At 40.0% G+C, this 15,284-nt stretch overlaps 1 long non-coding RNA gene across 1 annotated transcript in view; it reads left to right on the top strand.

Annotated features, from left to right (window-relative positions):
• The window catches only part of LOC122156676, a 33,418-nt gene extending 20,635 nt beyond the window's left edge, over positions 1 to 12,783 (top strand). The window contains exon 3 of the long non-coding RNA XR_006167608.1: positions 12,717 to 12,783. This is a non-coding gene — a long non-coding RNA (uncharacterized LOC122156676). The remainder of the gene's footprint in view (positions 1 to 12,716) is intronic.
• Positions 12,784 to 15,284: the final 2,501 nt, after the last annotated feature.

The following is a 15,284-nucleotide window of genomic DNA, read 5'->3' as shown; positions in this document are numbered from 1 at the left end:
TTCCTCTAAGAGCTCCCTGTGCAATTAAGCAACAAAAAGGGTAAGAAGTTTGGTTTGCCCAAAGCTTCGTGGTTGTGGTGGTGAATCTTGAAGCAGCAGTCTACTGATGCTCAAGTCAAGGCTGTTCTGCTTGGTCTCAGTAAAATGAAGATTTGGGCTCAGGTTTGTTCATGCAAATAGATGTACGTCCATGCTACTACAGTGAAATTGTAGTTACAGGAGAATTGTATTTGAGCAAGGAACTTAGAGCAGTAAATGACCACATCATGTCTCATCCAGTGTTGAATTTTCACCCAATCATTGGATAAGGTTTGCTTTGCTTTTCTGTAGTAAGCCTTTAGAGTAACAAAAAAATAAAATACGACGCATTTGCTTTATTATTCTTTCATAGCAAACAGCACCAAGTAAGATTTAATATTTTTAAAGTGACTTGGCTGTGGGTGGTTGTTTTCTTTGACATGTCTACTATAGGCAAACTTGATTCACATCTGTGTATACCATTAATTGGACTGATGTGTATTTGTCTTATGCTACTTGTTACTGGGAAGCATCTTGGATACCTATTAGACTTCTGCCAAACAGCCTTAGGGAGAATTTTTTAGGAAACTTTGGTGCCAAACTCCCTTCAAGTGTTTCAGTTTGTTCAGAGCAGCAGCTGCTAAAGCTGCTCAGAAGCTTCTATGTTACTAAAATTCATCCAGGCAGTGGAAAAAATCTAGGGTTTGAATGCAGCTAGTAATGCTCAGACTGGAATCAGAATGTTGGTGTGCTGGGAATGCAGCAATCAAAAAAACCTCCAAATCATTGCAGATCTGACGTATCCATCAATCTTCAAGCAGCAAAGTATTTAAGCCTTGCTGAACTCTTAAGTACATGCAGATGATTTTATGCTAATCCAAAAGAGGAATCTAATTATGCTTTCTGCTGCTATCATTTAGAGATTGTCTTTATGGAATCCCTTCCATTTGTCCAAATTCGATATCCAAATGTTGGATAGAAGGGAAAGCATTGCAAAAGGTTTGTTTTGCTGATACTGGATTAGAGTGAGGGGCATGTGATTAAAAAACATATTGTGATACATAAAGTACTTGCATCCCACAGTGCGTGTGCATATATTACTCAAATGAGTTTGGTGAATTCATAAAGCAGTGCAATAGCTGCTAAACAGGGCATGAATCTGTTGTGTATGTTCATCTTGTATTTAAGTCATTCCACACTGGAATTTAGGAAAAGAATATGTATAACAGCAGTGGATACCTGCCAGAATTAACTATCTCAGTGTAAGGAACCAGCCCCCATCCTCACAGTGGATGTTTTTCACTACAGAATGAGGCAATATTAATGGGTAATCTGCTTAAAGGTTGAAGGAGCATAATTTAGGGGTATGTCTTGCTGTAGGATTTGCCTGGTCAGTGGGCTCTTGTTGTTCTGGCTAGTATCTGTTGCAGGAAATGGAGGCAATGAGGTAACAAAATATACATCTCTGGATTCAATGAATGTCTTAATTGTTGTTCTTAACACCTTTAGCAAAGTCATTATATAGGGTTTTGTTCCAAGAGAAACGAAGCAGTCATTTACATAAAAACAAACAAGAAAACCAGCCTTCCTTCTTGAAGAGGAACTTCTTGTAGTTCCTTCTGTCACTACAGGATTGCCAAAATCAGATTTTCTTTTGTCAGCTTGGAAGATTCTCAGAGGAAAACTCTCTACGGGCCTCATTTCAAAGTGCCTCTTAAGTTGGCTATGAGATGGAAGGAAAGAGATGAGCTGTTAGTCAACTTGAGCACAGGATACTTATGGACTTAATATGCCTAAAGTATTTGTTCTTATGTCATGGGATCTGATTGAGTGTAGTGATGGTCCTCAGTGCAGGCATTTTGGTATTAGAACATGTGACCCCGATGTCACGAGATGATGAAATAGTAGGTAGTGTCCTCTCTTACTGAGAAAGTAATCTCTAGGTAACGGAAGCATTTCCTCATAAAGACATGGAGTTTTCATTAGAACTTCTGTAGTTAATGAGACTTGACCTCTGCCTCAATATTTTGTTGCAATATTTAAGCTCCTGTTCAGTACTATTAAAATCTGAGCCCTCTTTCTATCTGTCTTCCACTCTCAGCTGCTACTTCATTACATCATTCCCCATTAGTAAAATAGGGAAAAGTACCTTCAAAATCCAGAACTTTATGTTAAGCTACTCGTGCTCCATTCTTAACTTTCTTTAGTAACTTAATTGGAGTGCACTAATTTAAGTTTCATGAGGCAGGGATTCCTTCTCCTTCCTCAAACTATGGTCATGGTGAAGTTCTGCCTCCTCTCTAACTTTTCAGTCCCTTTTCAGACTATTGCTGAATGTTGTTGCATGTGCTATTTTAGCAGTGATTTCAGGCACATCCTAGTGAACACTTCTCTCAAATACCAAGATGTAGAACTATGCAGCAGTTTTATGGCAAATAATTTAAGGCATGGCATATGTGAAACATTTCAATAATCCTTTGTAGACCCAAAGTTGGATCCTTCTTTAAGTACTTGCTTTGCAACAGTATGTGGCCCATATGCATACTTGCTGTTTGGGTGCTGTTGTTTTGACTGGCTTTCTGCAAGGATAAGCCTTACCCTTTCCATAAACTGCAATGTGCAGAGAGTGCTCTTTAGGCTCCTAATGTGTTAACCAAAGTGACAGGCCAGGAAAAGACAACTTTGTTCTGGTTGAGGTTTATATGTTGTGAAAAGCACTAAAACATGGATGCCTTGGAGAGCTTTCTTAGAAAGTGGATGTTTCAGAAAAGCAAGGGATGCTAAAGTGAGATCTATGAATGTATTCTGAGGGAATTTATCAGAAAAACAATTTTTTTAAAGGTGCCTTTTTTTTTTTAATCTTTTATCTTTCCAGAATTCATTCTTGCATCCATCACCAAACTTTATTTTAGCTTTCAGGACTAATTTAGTTCTTTTTGAAGTTTGGCAAGACTTTACTTCTTTCCCTTAGTGGATTTGGCTGTTATCACTTTGGCTAGTGATTTATACAACAGAGATGCACCAATGTGACTTCCCATTACTATGCTGCATCCAGTGACAAAGTCTTTTGAGTATTTAGGGTCTGTATTAACACTGGGCAGTTTTCCCAGTGGCTGCAAAAGGATTTAGAAGTGCCAGGGACACAATTTTTCAATGGCACTTGTACTGCTAACTTCTTTGAGTGCTTTTTTAGAGTTCTGTAGCAGCACACTCCCATCATGGCACAGGAGCAATCCACTGAAAGCAAGACAGCATCTAGCCTCTTGTCTTTGTACAAAACAAACACGAACTTGAGAATTTTTGGACAATCCCAAATAAAGAAAAAGACTCGTGTCACAGTGGGCAAGGGGCCTGTTCCTTGAAACACTCTGGATTTTGAAAAGCCAGAAAAGTGTGTTGTTTTTTTTCTGGCCTGTTACGTGAGCCACAGGGGACAACACAGTTATGCTGCAGCACTGCTCGCAGAGTCTCTACTGCTCTTCACTATTGCTTGACAGTGTCTTTGGGAGTGAAGTTTGGGTTGTGCCTTAGAGTCACAGAATGGGGTTCCTGGGAACAGTCCTTTTGGGGAGAAGAAACAATCCAGCCCTGCACCTTTTCTTACATAAAAAAATTAAAATCTGAGTCATTTGAATATTAAGGTTAGAACTGACAAGGTTAGAAAAAAAACACTAAGATAGTGCAGTCAAACATCCCCACCATGCCCACTAAGCCATGTCCCTTGGTGCCATATCCATGTATTTCTTGAAAATCTCCAGGGACTTCAATGTTAAGATGGAATTTATTAATGTTCATTTAGTTTTTTCTGGCCTTTAAAATAAAGTGGATTGTGAATGCCTCCACCTGTCCCAGTAAAGGGACTGATGCAGTATGTTTATTCCATTAATCAATGGAATCTCCAACAGCTTGCTCCAACTATAGTTGCTCCAATTATTTATTTTGCTGCCATGAGGAAAAGGACATCTTTGAACAGAATGATCCCTCTGTTTGCAGCATGATGTGTTTTCAGTTTAGGTAGCCAATGGGGCAAAAAAACTAGGCATGTATCATTTAGGCTCACAAAGGGCAGAATTTGACCTGTGAGGAGGTGGTATTCCATTCATGAATTTTTTCCCTCTTGGTGTTGTGCAAACACAGCCCAAGTATGCTTCTCCTCTGTGCTGAGAAAGCAGTCACTTGCGTTAGATGTTGATATCTGTTTCTTCTGATTGCATCCAAAGAATCTCTGCACTGAATTCCCAGACATGTAGCATGAGTCCACCTTCCCTTTATAGCCTGACTTCTCACCTGTTCATGGATTTTCTTCACAGTGTGGTCATTTGCTTTTGTCCAGGTCATCGTTTGCTACTCCCAGAACTGCCCTAGTATTCTAACAATAAGTATTCTCTGCAGAATTCCTTGGAAAGAAATGCACTGCTTATTCTTCTTTGTATCATATGCTCTGAAATTCACACCCACCTGAAATACAGGGGAGAAATCTGCTATGAGTGAGAGCTTTGGCACTGAGTGCTGTGAAGTAATTACCAGCATGAGGCAAGGAAGCTTGCTCATGCTACCTCCATGCAAGCATATACCTGCAAAGCCAGAGTTGACACATAGAAACAATGGCTCCTTATCGATGCAGAGCAAATTACTCCAAATGGTATGCAACAATCTGTATATCTGAAACCAGGCTTACTGAAAAAGATGAATAATGTAAGTGACTTTCAGCTATTTGAGTGTGCATTCCAGCTTGAGAACTCATTAGCAGATCATAGAGTGCAATTTGCATGTACTAACACAGCCAGGAGTTACCCAAGGAACCTAGAGAGAATGACACTGCAAAAGGAAACTTCTTGGTTCAATGATATCTTACTATGGATGGCTTGAAGCCAGAATATGTACAGCCACCTAATGTACTGCAGAAACCTGCTGTGGTTTTGAAAGGATAGGGAAGAGGACTAAACAAATCTACTTATTCATACATGTTTGAAATTCTTCAAGGTAATATGGAAATGCAGTGTACTGCCTGCAACTAGTAATGGCAGAATCAATGAAGAGCTGGTTGAAGCAATGGCATATCTTATTTTTCAATGGGCATGGCTCTCCACTAAAACAGATTCAGTGCAGAGGTTTTCTTCTATACACCCACTCATCTAGCAGGTTACAAGCACCAGAACAACAACAAAAAAAAGGCTGGGAAGAGATTTTCTTGCAGGCTAGCACCACTGGGACCCACAGCTATGCCACCCCTTTGTCTATCTTGGCCTCAGAGATGCAGCTTGTAGTGAGTGTGCTGCAAAAAATCCTGTGGTACTACTGGTATTTCCCCCCCCCCTTTTTTTTTTCCCCCAGGACACAAAGAGGAAAAACCTGCTTCTCCTGATACCTTTCCATTCTTTCATATGGCCAGAGGAGGTGTATCATTTTGTCTTCTCTACTCAAATAGCCCTGAAACCTAAATTTTACATAATAAGAAAACGTGAAATCATGGGATGGTGATCTCTTCTGCGGAAGATGGAGCTGTCCTTCCCCCTCTGTGTAAGCAGTGTATGAAATAGCTGAGATTGGACATTGGGTATCAAAGGGGCAGAGAAAGTTCACGTGCCTACCAGAACCATGCCTCTTGGCTCTAGAGAGTGGCACGCTGCCTGAGGAGGAGGAATGGCGATTAGCTATAGGATTTAAATGCAATCATATGCTCTGACCCTAACTACTGAATTGTGCTTCCCCTCAAGCAGATGCTTCTCCTATAGTTACAACCAGCCTGGACTTTTTAGTCATGCTACAATTCACCACCACTGAGCTGATCAAATTATCACAGTGTCTGGTTTACAATATCACTGATTAAGTCACAGAGGAGGAAGCTAATTATAGAGGAGCATGCTATTTGCACACAGAGATGCTGTATCAAGCTCTGCAGGAGGCAGATGGAAGTATTTTAAAAGAAGAAAGGGCATACGACAGCAAAACACAACTTTGGTGGGAATTCTACAGTCTCTTCTCCTCTGGAGGCATTTCTTGAGCATGGCGATCTGAGGAGCTCTCAAAGCACGAGAGTAGAGCGTCAAGAGGTCTGATTAATTTTATTACTTGGATATATGATCATTACTGACTAGAATAGCTCAAAGTTGCCTTGAATGTCAACCTATCAGCGTATTTGGCCTTGAACAAGCATTACATAATTACACTGAATCACAAAATCAGAATTATGGGATTGTTTGGGGAGGGGTTATCTTAATACAGAATGATCTAATTTGTATCGATCTTTCTGTAGCATGTTTAAGGATAAGTGTACTTAGGACCCAACCACATCATAAAAACAAGGTCTGGAGTCAAATGGGCACAACCACAGTGTGGGTACTTACTCAGAAAATTCATTGAAGCAAATAGAGCTATCTTCAGCGTGCTTGAATTGAAATGTTTTAAATGCAAAACAATTTAATTTTGCTTACATTTGACGTTATTTGCTACAACAATCAAGGCTTCCATTGCCTTCCAACTTTACAATGGGAAGCGCAAGTTCTGGAAGATGAACTTGACATTGCCTTAATTTGTCTCCTGTGTGATAGTTTACAAAGGGAATATAACAAAGAACTGCTGATGCAACAGCTTTTACATACATTTAGCATGAGTGTTAAGGCCAGAGAAAGATACAGGGGCAATTAAGGCTCACCTGCCTTGTAAATCGTTTGGTATAAAGCTTTCTCACTTGTCACCATAAAAAAAAAAAAAAAAAAGAAAAAGAAAAAGAAAAAGAAAAAGAAAAAAAAAAATCTATGGGCAACAAATTCATCGAAATGCTGCTTTGGTTGTATGGGAAGCCTGAAGTGGAAAATAAAGCTGCTTTGGCAGGATGGCTGGCAAGCAATGCTGTATGCAAGCTGAACTTTTTCCAGTGGTGATGTGAGCCAATCCTGGCCCTTGCTAAAGCTGGCAGATAGGAGTTGAGTCTGTGAACTACAAACACGATTTCTCTTATAGGAGCTTAGCAGAATGGGAGATCTGGAGGGAATTTCGTATATGAACCTCCTACAATCAGATCTTTAAGCCCCCTTTAGGTCAGCATTAGTGCAGATAGCACAAGCAGAAAGAGGAACTGGATTACCTTGCTTTGGCTGGTTCTGAAAAGGCATTTAGCATACTATTTTCAGCTTGATAGGACCAGATAGCACAACAGGAGGAGGGAAAGACCATTATTTCCTTTTCATGTGAATGACTATGGAGAAACCAGGTGGCAGAAGAAGCACTGACTTGCCGAGACTAGTGTTGAAATGGGGTCATTTATTTTGTTTCTGTTTATAGAAAGCCTACATAGCAGACAGTTGGATTTTGAGATTTTCTCTCCATAGCGTGACAAGAAATTTTTTTGGAAATGTGATGGAAGAGTAGGAGATGCTGTTTGAACAACCTTTATCTGGGGTATCAGTAATACCACCTCTTCCACATCATCACTAAAAAAGCCTAAACTATCAGCAGGCAGTTGCTGCTTGCAGTCCAACAACCTTCTTTGGGATGCTGAAGCTTAGGCAGGAGAGAGACAGGCTGTCAGTGCATGTTCACACGGAGGAAGGAACAAGCTGCTTGAAAAACATATCTGAGATGGGAGCTATTTTTCTTCAGCTGGCACAACCTTAGCTCCATATGGAGCCATGTGCAATGTGGAAATACTTGATGGGAGCATCACAGAACCAGGCTAGCCTCTGGTTCTTGATGAGAAGGGAGGATTAGCAGTCTAAACTGGGAAAAGCCATCCTTTCACAAAAGAAAATGAAGTCTCCCAACTGGAAAGACAGGGAGAGGTGATCTGGTATACGGAAGCACAAAGTCTGCACACTAAACAATGTCCCCCAAAATACCCTATTGTACTGTCTTAAGAAAGTAGGTTGCTAAGTCCTGAGGTAAAAGCAATTATTATTGCTGTAAGTAGGATCAGTATATGTATCCTGCAGAAAAGGAAGAAGTGAAATATCAACTTTTTTTTAGCTTTATAAAAGCAGAATTGCTTTCTTGGTATCTCCTTTGGCTGGCCTCCTAAATTCTTATGAGTTAATAGCCAATACACTACAGTTTTCAGCTTGATTTCTCCATAAGTTGCAAGACAACTGTAACATAATCTTGAAAGAAAATAAGTCATTTTAGATAATTGAGTGTTCTTGTATTTACCTTCTGAATCGGTCTAAGGAGGGTGCTGTGGACAAGCTTGCTTAAATGTTTATGAAGGTCTAAGTAAAAATCCTAATGAACAGTAATCTGTATCTAATTTCTCTAAAGTAGTCACTAGCCTGAAAAATACTGCGTGTATTACTTTCTATGAGATGCGTTTACCTCCTGCAATTTATTTAATTCTTTTTTAGTTTACCTTTGGCTGGTTTTGTTTTATACCTAATAGTATCTCTGTTTAAGTGCAGATGCATTGCATTACTTTTTTTTTTTTTTTTTTTTTTTTTTTATAAGCAGTTTTAAATAGTTCAGGAATAAGATTCTTCAAGCTGCAGCTATAATAACACCTCTAATGTTTAACAAGCCACAAGAACTGGAAGAATAGAATAATTTACTTGGCGCATAAAAGAGCAGAAGTAGTTACATAAAATGAACATATCACTCTGCTATTATTCCTATTCCACACAGTTCCCTGTAGCTTATTTCATTTTAGGCTCTTCTTTTTTTGGCAGGAAATTAATTCAATGATGATACTCTTTCTTCTGGGTCAGAGAGACCAGGTTAGCCAGAAAGAAATGACTTCTCAGAAATTGAAAGATATTATGCTTCCTGCCTTTCAACTCTGTTACTAGGACAATAAACGGATATATATTTCAACAAATACAAAACAAGCCCAATTGGAGAGCTGCTCCAGAGGAACTCTGAAATGAGACAAAAACAGATGAGTTTATAGAATTGGAAAAAAAAAAAAAACAACAAAAAAAACCCCCTGCATTACTTACATCACTTTTCTTGAAGGCATAAGAAAATATTAAAAAATCATTAGCTAGCTTAGTCACCTGAAAATCTTTGGGAATGACACTTCAATTCCACTTTCTTAATGACCATTTGAGTTTGTGGAACTGGAAAGACAACAGAATTAATTCTTCTGGAGAAGCTTCTGTGCAAGGAAGATGACAGAGCACCCCTTACAACTTTGAGAGGAACTTTGCTTAAAACATACCATTCTAATCAGGTCCTATGTCAATTCTGGTCACTGTGGCTAATACATAGCCTTATGCTGTCTGCAGAGGTAGTGCTGGCAGCTTGAAGTTGTCAACCAGTGCTCATCAAGTTCTACAGAAATTTAACGAGACATCTAGAAAACTTCCCAGTTGTCCTCTAGTTTTATGTCTTTTAAGACTGTGTTTTGATCATCCCGAATTGTCCAGTTTTTGTAGGAATAGCATAACATTTGGCTGACATTCTCATCTGGCAGTCACAGGGCTATCTTCCCAGTAGGGGTGACTTGCAACCCTTTCATGAAAAAGCAGGCTTTGGGGCCAGATGTTCCTCTACTTACAATATATATACTGCAGTACTGAGCCTAGTAACTCAGCTGACAGTGACTCGGTTCCACTGAAATGCTAAAGGCCCTTCTTCCCGCCTCCCCCCCCCCCCCCCCCTTTTTTTTTTTTTTTTTTTTGGTGTAAAACAGTTCTGCTGCTTGTCTTGGATGAAGTAGGGGAGATGGGAATTTGTTGTTTTATAATGTACATTTTAACTCAACCCTTTGTCCTGTCTTGGTGTAGGGGAAATGACACATTCACGCACAAAGTAATTGTGTTCTGTGATTGTTGAAGCAAGAGCAATTGTTTTTCATTAAGCTCATTTTCTAGTGTGCCTTCCAGCTTTCTAAGTGAAAGATGAGTTTGTGGAATCCAAGCCTACATTTAAGACTTATGTATGTTTCAGTTTCCCCCAAGGATTTTGCAGAGACCCAAACTGCAGCCATCAGTACTGTGGGGATGTATTTCCTTAGAGGGAGTGACCAGATGAAAGGTAATCACCCTTCTGAGAGTTAGCACTGCTGGTGCTTTCAGACTTGGAAATCCTTATGACAAAAGGGATGGCTGAGTACAGCACCTGCAGGAAGTTTGGCTTTGAATAAATACATGGGTCACCATTAAAGTAATACCATCTATTTATTTCCATGGAAACTACAGCAGATACAAAGAGAACAATAGTACTATTCGATAGAGAAAATTTTAAGTTACAAAACACTATTTTTCGGCATAGCCACAGTCATTATAGTTGCTTTGCGTGGATGTGCTGTTAGAGATGCTCTTCATTTCATGATGTAACAGCTGTGCATGGCTGTCTAAAATGTGTCTTGTCTCTTATGTTGCTGTTACCGCTGCTGAAATAGACCACCCACCACTTCACTGTGTTCATACTGACTGTATGGACTCCATCAACATTCAGCAAGTGTTGATGAATGTCAGTGGGTGCCATTGCTTCTGCATGGAGGAATTCAACAACACAGCTTTGCTTCATACGCCCTTCCACATCAGACGCCATTCTGTCAGACTGCCACCTGCTGCCATCATTCACACGGCAACAAAACGGAACCGAATATTGGTACGAAGGTTCAACCTCCACTGCCATACCATCAGCATCCACCTCTGACATAGTGGGCCAACATAATAGAACGAGAGGCATTACTTTCAGAGCAGCCCTAGGAGCAAAAGATGTGAAGATGTGGTATTTACATCTCTGCAGCTCACCATTGACCCTACATTTTTGCTTTGGCTCCAGCTGTTTATGTGATCCTACAGTATCTCTGATAACATGGACAGCAGGAAATGATAGGGCTAGGAGAATAACCATTAATTCTGAATATAGTCTGTCTTATGCTTAGATCTTATTTGTACTGCTACTCTTAGATTTAAGCCCATAATAGGCCATGATTACTGATAATTATCACAGCTGAGAAATCATTGCTGAATAATATAATATTTTGAAGGGAGATAGAGGGGCAACAAATGAGGAAGTCTGGTGTTCTGCAAATTATGGCTGTTCTTGCATAGTTTTGCCTTACTGAGAAAATGGTCTCTACTTTCCTCTCAGCTTTTCCTTCCAGTCCTGCAGGGCAAAGTCAGGACCTTTGTGAAGGCAAGTTCCAAGTTTAGGTATCATAAGCTTTTTCTACGACTGATTTAGTAGGGTGTAATTAACTCCTCTGATATGTAGAGGTTACTCTTGCAGAGTTACCTTCTACTATAGCAAAGCATACTATAGATAAACTCTTCATGGCTACAGCAGCCACACAAGAGCAAATTTGAGTGAAGTAGTGAACAGAAGCTCCCTCTGAGGAGCTTTCCCATCAGAAATCAAGGCACCCCCTAGCAGTGATGCCTTGATTTAAGCTCTGGGTCTGTTCTCAATTAGCATGGTGTGGCTAAGCCAGATGCAATGAATTACTCTTTCATCAACACCTGGGCCTTTCCTCGGAGAGGGTGCGTGTGCTGATAGCAGACCTGTGGCAAACACATCTGCAATACAGCAAGCAGGGGGAGGGCTGGCAGGCCTGAGGTGCAGCTGCTGGAGTGCATGTGTGAAGAACTGCACAGGTGTGATCATTGCATGCACTTGGCTGAGATGAGCTGTGGTCTTGGGCATCTCTGTGGTGACACAGGCAGAAGCTGCAGGGTCTTGAAGTTAGAGCATTGTAGTCTTTGCAAATGTAAAGGGAAAAAAGCTCTTGGAGGCTTCATTTGGATAGGAGCTGTGTAGGGGCATCGGGAGGGCAGGCTGACTGGAGTTCCTGTGGCAAAATGAGGGCTCCTCTTTTTTTAAAGGTAAGCCATGTCAAAAGGCAGTATGTATTATTAAATAATGACCGTACTTTGTAGTTTAAAAGCTCCGGTGCTCCTCAGAGAACTGTAGCTCTGACAGGGTTAGGTTGCCTGTGAATTCACCTACTTTTCCTGCTATCTCCAGCTTTCCTAAGATGTAGGAGTGAAATGCCTACAATTTATTATGGTGAAACTGGCCCCCAGAGCCTGATCCATACTCAGGTCTTATTTCAAGTGGCTGGAATGAGGCTTGTGTTTATTTTTGGTTACTTTCAGGCTGGCTGTTGGCACAGCACCAGGCTAGCAGTGCCAGAGGCAGCTGGGTGTCTCCTGCCGGGCAGTACAGACAGGCTCTCTCTGTATTACAGTTTGATGCAATGGGAAGACTAACTAACTGGAACTGTGATAATGAAGTGGCTGGGGGGAAATCAGGGTGCAAAGCAGAACTTGAGTCTTAGGAAACGAATGTCGGCAAAGTCAGGCAATATTCATGAGATGGAGAACGGGCTGTCATAGGATGTGAGGGAGAAATGTGTGAGGTTTTTGTGCACATATTTGTCACATTTTGAATTTAATTCACAGGATGGGTTGCAGTCCAAAATGATCTTGAAGGCAAGGTTTTTATCCAAACTTGGCTGTTGAAAAGCAAATGGAAGTGGGCTATTATGAGGGCAGTGGGGTGAAATGGTATCATAATTTCAAGTTTGAATGCATTTACTTGTAAGGAAACTTGACTGCATGTGAGTTTTTACTGTTGCATGGAGCTGGGGAAAGGAGATCCCAGCATAACATCAAATGAAATAAAAGTGAAATAAATCTAGACAGCAATGGAAAGCTCTTGAGAAATATGGAATTTCAGTGATGGGCAATAGCACAGCCTGTGAATTCTGAGTAAACCTGAATTTCAAGCAAATTTTTTTTTCTTTTTTTTTTTTTCAGTGACCTGCTGAGCTGAAAAGGAAAAGGAGGATACCAGACAACAAGGACTTCTCTCTGGAGAGCAGCTAAGTTCTAAATCAATCCGGTGGTGTTCTTGAAATATCAGTGAATGTTTCCAAGCATTCTATTAAAATTTCATGATCAACAGTGCTGAAAGCTGCACTACGCGCAGGCTGAAATAAGTGCTGACAATTCACTAGTATTTGAATTTAATAAAATGTTGTTCACCAATGTTAGCTGCAATGCACTGTCTGGATTATCCTCTTGATTAGAAATTACCTGTCAAAACAGTCCCTTTTTGTTAGGTGAGTGTAGATCAAAGATAGTATTTCTTGCCCTCTTGTGCATTAACTGCCAGAAATAAGTGGTTGCTTATCCAAACTTAATCTAGCTGCTAAAGAACGTTGTCTTTTTCCTTTCTGTAAGCATATTATGATCTGCATCAAAGGAATACCTGCAGGCCCAGCGGAGTTTAAGACTCCACAATTCCAGTCAGAGGCAGTTCCTGCCCTAAAGACTTAAAGTGTAAATAGACAAGGGCTACGGTATAGGGAATGGGGCAGGTATTTCAAAAGAAAGTAGAGCATGATTGCAAAGGCTACTGTAGTTATCATTAGAAAGCCTGGTGCATTCTGTATTGAATTTATGCTACTTATGGCTTTAGCTATCCCATATGCTACTCAAAATGGGACTTAAGTTATCCAGGTGATTCTTTAAAGATACACATGAGGAACTGGATTTTTATTTCACATTGAATGCAAATGGTGTTTTCTTGTTGTTGGTTGGTTTTGTTTTGTTTTTAGCACCTCAGTTTGAATGTAGACAGAATGTTTACATGTTATGACACTGACTGTTGGGTTACCTAACTTTTGACTGCTAGATAGTTAAGGTTCAGTATGTGTTGCTGTGGCTGTTTATTTTCTTGCTCAGTATCTTTTTTCTTTATTTCTTCAGCAAGTCAGACACTTTCAAATCCTAAACACATCTAGGGGATTTTGAAAGCAATTTTTTCCTGTGTCTTTCAACTACTTGGCTGTCTGTGTGGTGCTCTGGGGTAGTCTCACTAGCTTTTGTTGAAGCTCTTTCATTGGTGAATGATACAGTATTCAATGGAGGGCAGGTGACCAAATCTGTCTCATGCTACCACCTAGACTGAATGGAACTTGGCTTCTTAGCTGTGCTGCATGGTTTATTATATATATTTTTTCATATTTCAGGATTCTTTGGGGATGGTATCTTTCCTGGGGGATGAGTTGATGGTGAGGCACTAGAACAGGCTGCCTAGAGAAGCTTTGGATCTCCCATACCTGGAGATGTTCAAGGCCAGGTTGGCTGGGGCCAAGGGCAGCCTGATCCAGTGGGTGGCAGTCCTGCCCAAAGCAAGGAGGTTTGGAACTAGATGATCTTTAGGATCGTTTCCAATCCAAGCCATTCTAAGATCTGTAATGCTCCTTGCTCCAGGAATTGCTTCCAGGAATGTAAATATATATATATATATTTTTTTTAGTTGATAATTGGGTGCATATTATGGAACAACTTCAGGAAAATGAATGAGAGCCTTCTCTCATGTCCTCTTATTTTGGCGTGTCCTTTCTTAGATTATGGGAAAACTGGATTTACATCATTGCTTAATCTTAAAACAACAAACAAAAAATTAGGGGACAGTTAGGGCTTACCAACACTTCTGTCTTGATAAATGTAACATTCTTGTCTTCTCTGAGGCATTTCATATTTAATGCTGTGTAAGAGGCTTTCAGTAATTCTGCAGCAGCTGGCAATTTCTGAATGGTATTACCTTGAGGAGATGAGCATAGGCTTGTCTAATACTGAGAATTAAATGATGATATTTGAGCAATTAAATGTAATATTGCATGTTTTGTAGTAAGACAAATTTTTCTTGAACTCCAGGTGACTCTGACTGCTAGAACCTTTCATGCACAGTCTAGAATAGTCCACTAAAGCCCTTGCTTTGACTAGCTGTTCACAGCTTCAGTTAATTGATTTTTTTTTTTTCCCAAATAGTGGCAGAGGCTGCTGACCAAACTCTGAACTACTTATTTATTTATTCCTTAATGGAGTTCATGCATTTTTAGATACTGTGGTCTTTCTTTATGTGGCGATTATCTGCCCAGTATTTGCTTATAGATGTGAAATTTAAGCAAACAAGCATACTGATGTTTATAGCATTTATCAGGGGTATAGTATAGCAAAACAATAAATCATGTTGTGGGACTACATTGCCTCATAGTAATAGCCATGAAGCCTTCTGTGGGAAGACTATTCATTACAAATTAGCAAGCAAGCAAATGTGTATTCTCAAATAAGCAGTACCTTGCTCATTTACTTTGACAATTGTTTTTTAAATAATTCATGACAATGCTTCATTGTGATCAACTAGTAAATATACCTTAGCAGTATGTCTCACTGGAGCAAAAAAAGGAAATAGTAACATGCAACTTCCTTGCAGCAATATTGTGCTAAGTATTTGAGAAAGAAGCTTGGTCTAGTGGGAATAATCATGCTTGTACAGTATGCAAAATGTGGATGAGTAGCAATCAGTGCACCCCA

This window comes from Centrocercus urophasianus, unplaced genomic scaffold, assembly GCF_019232065.1.
Source record: "Centrocercus urophasianus isolate 14NV4802_14NV808 unplaced genomic scaffold, USGS_Curo_1.0 seq_13, whole genome shotgun sequence".
Taxonomy (NCBI): domain Eukaryota; kingdom Metazoa; phylum Chordata; class Aves; order Galliformes; family Phasianidae; genus Centrocercus; species Centrocercus urophasianus.
This window is presented reverse-complemented; position numbering and strand designations above follow the sequence as displayed.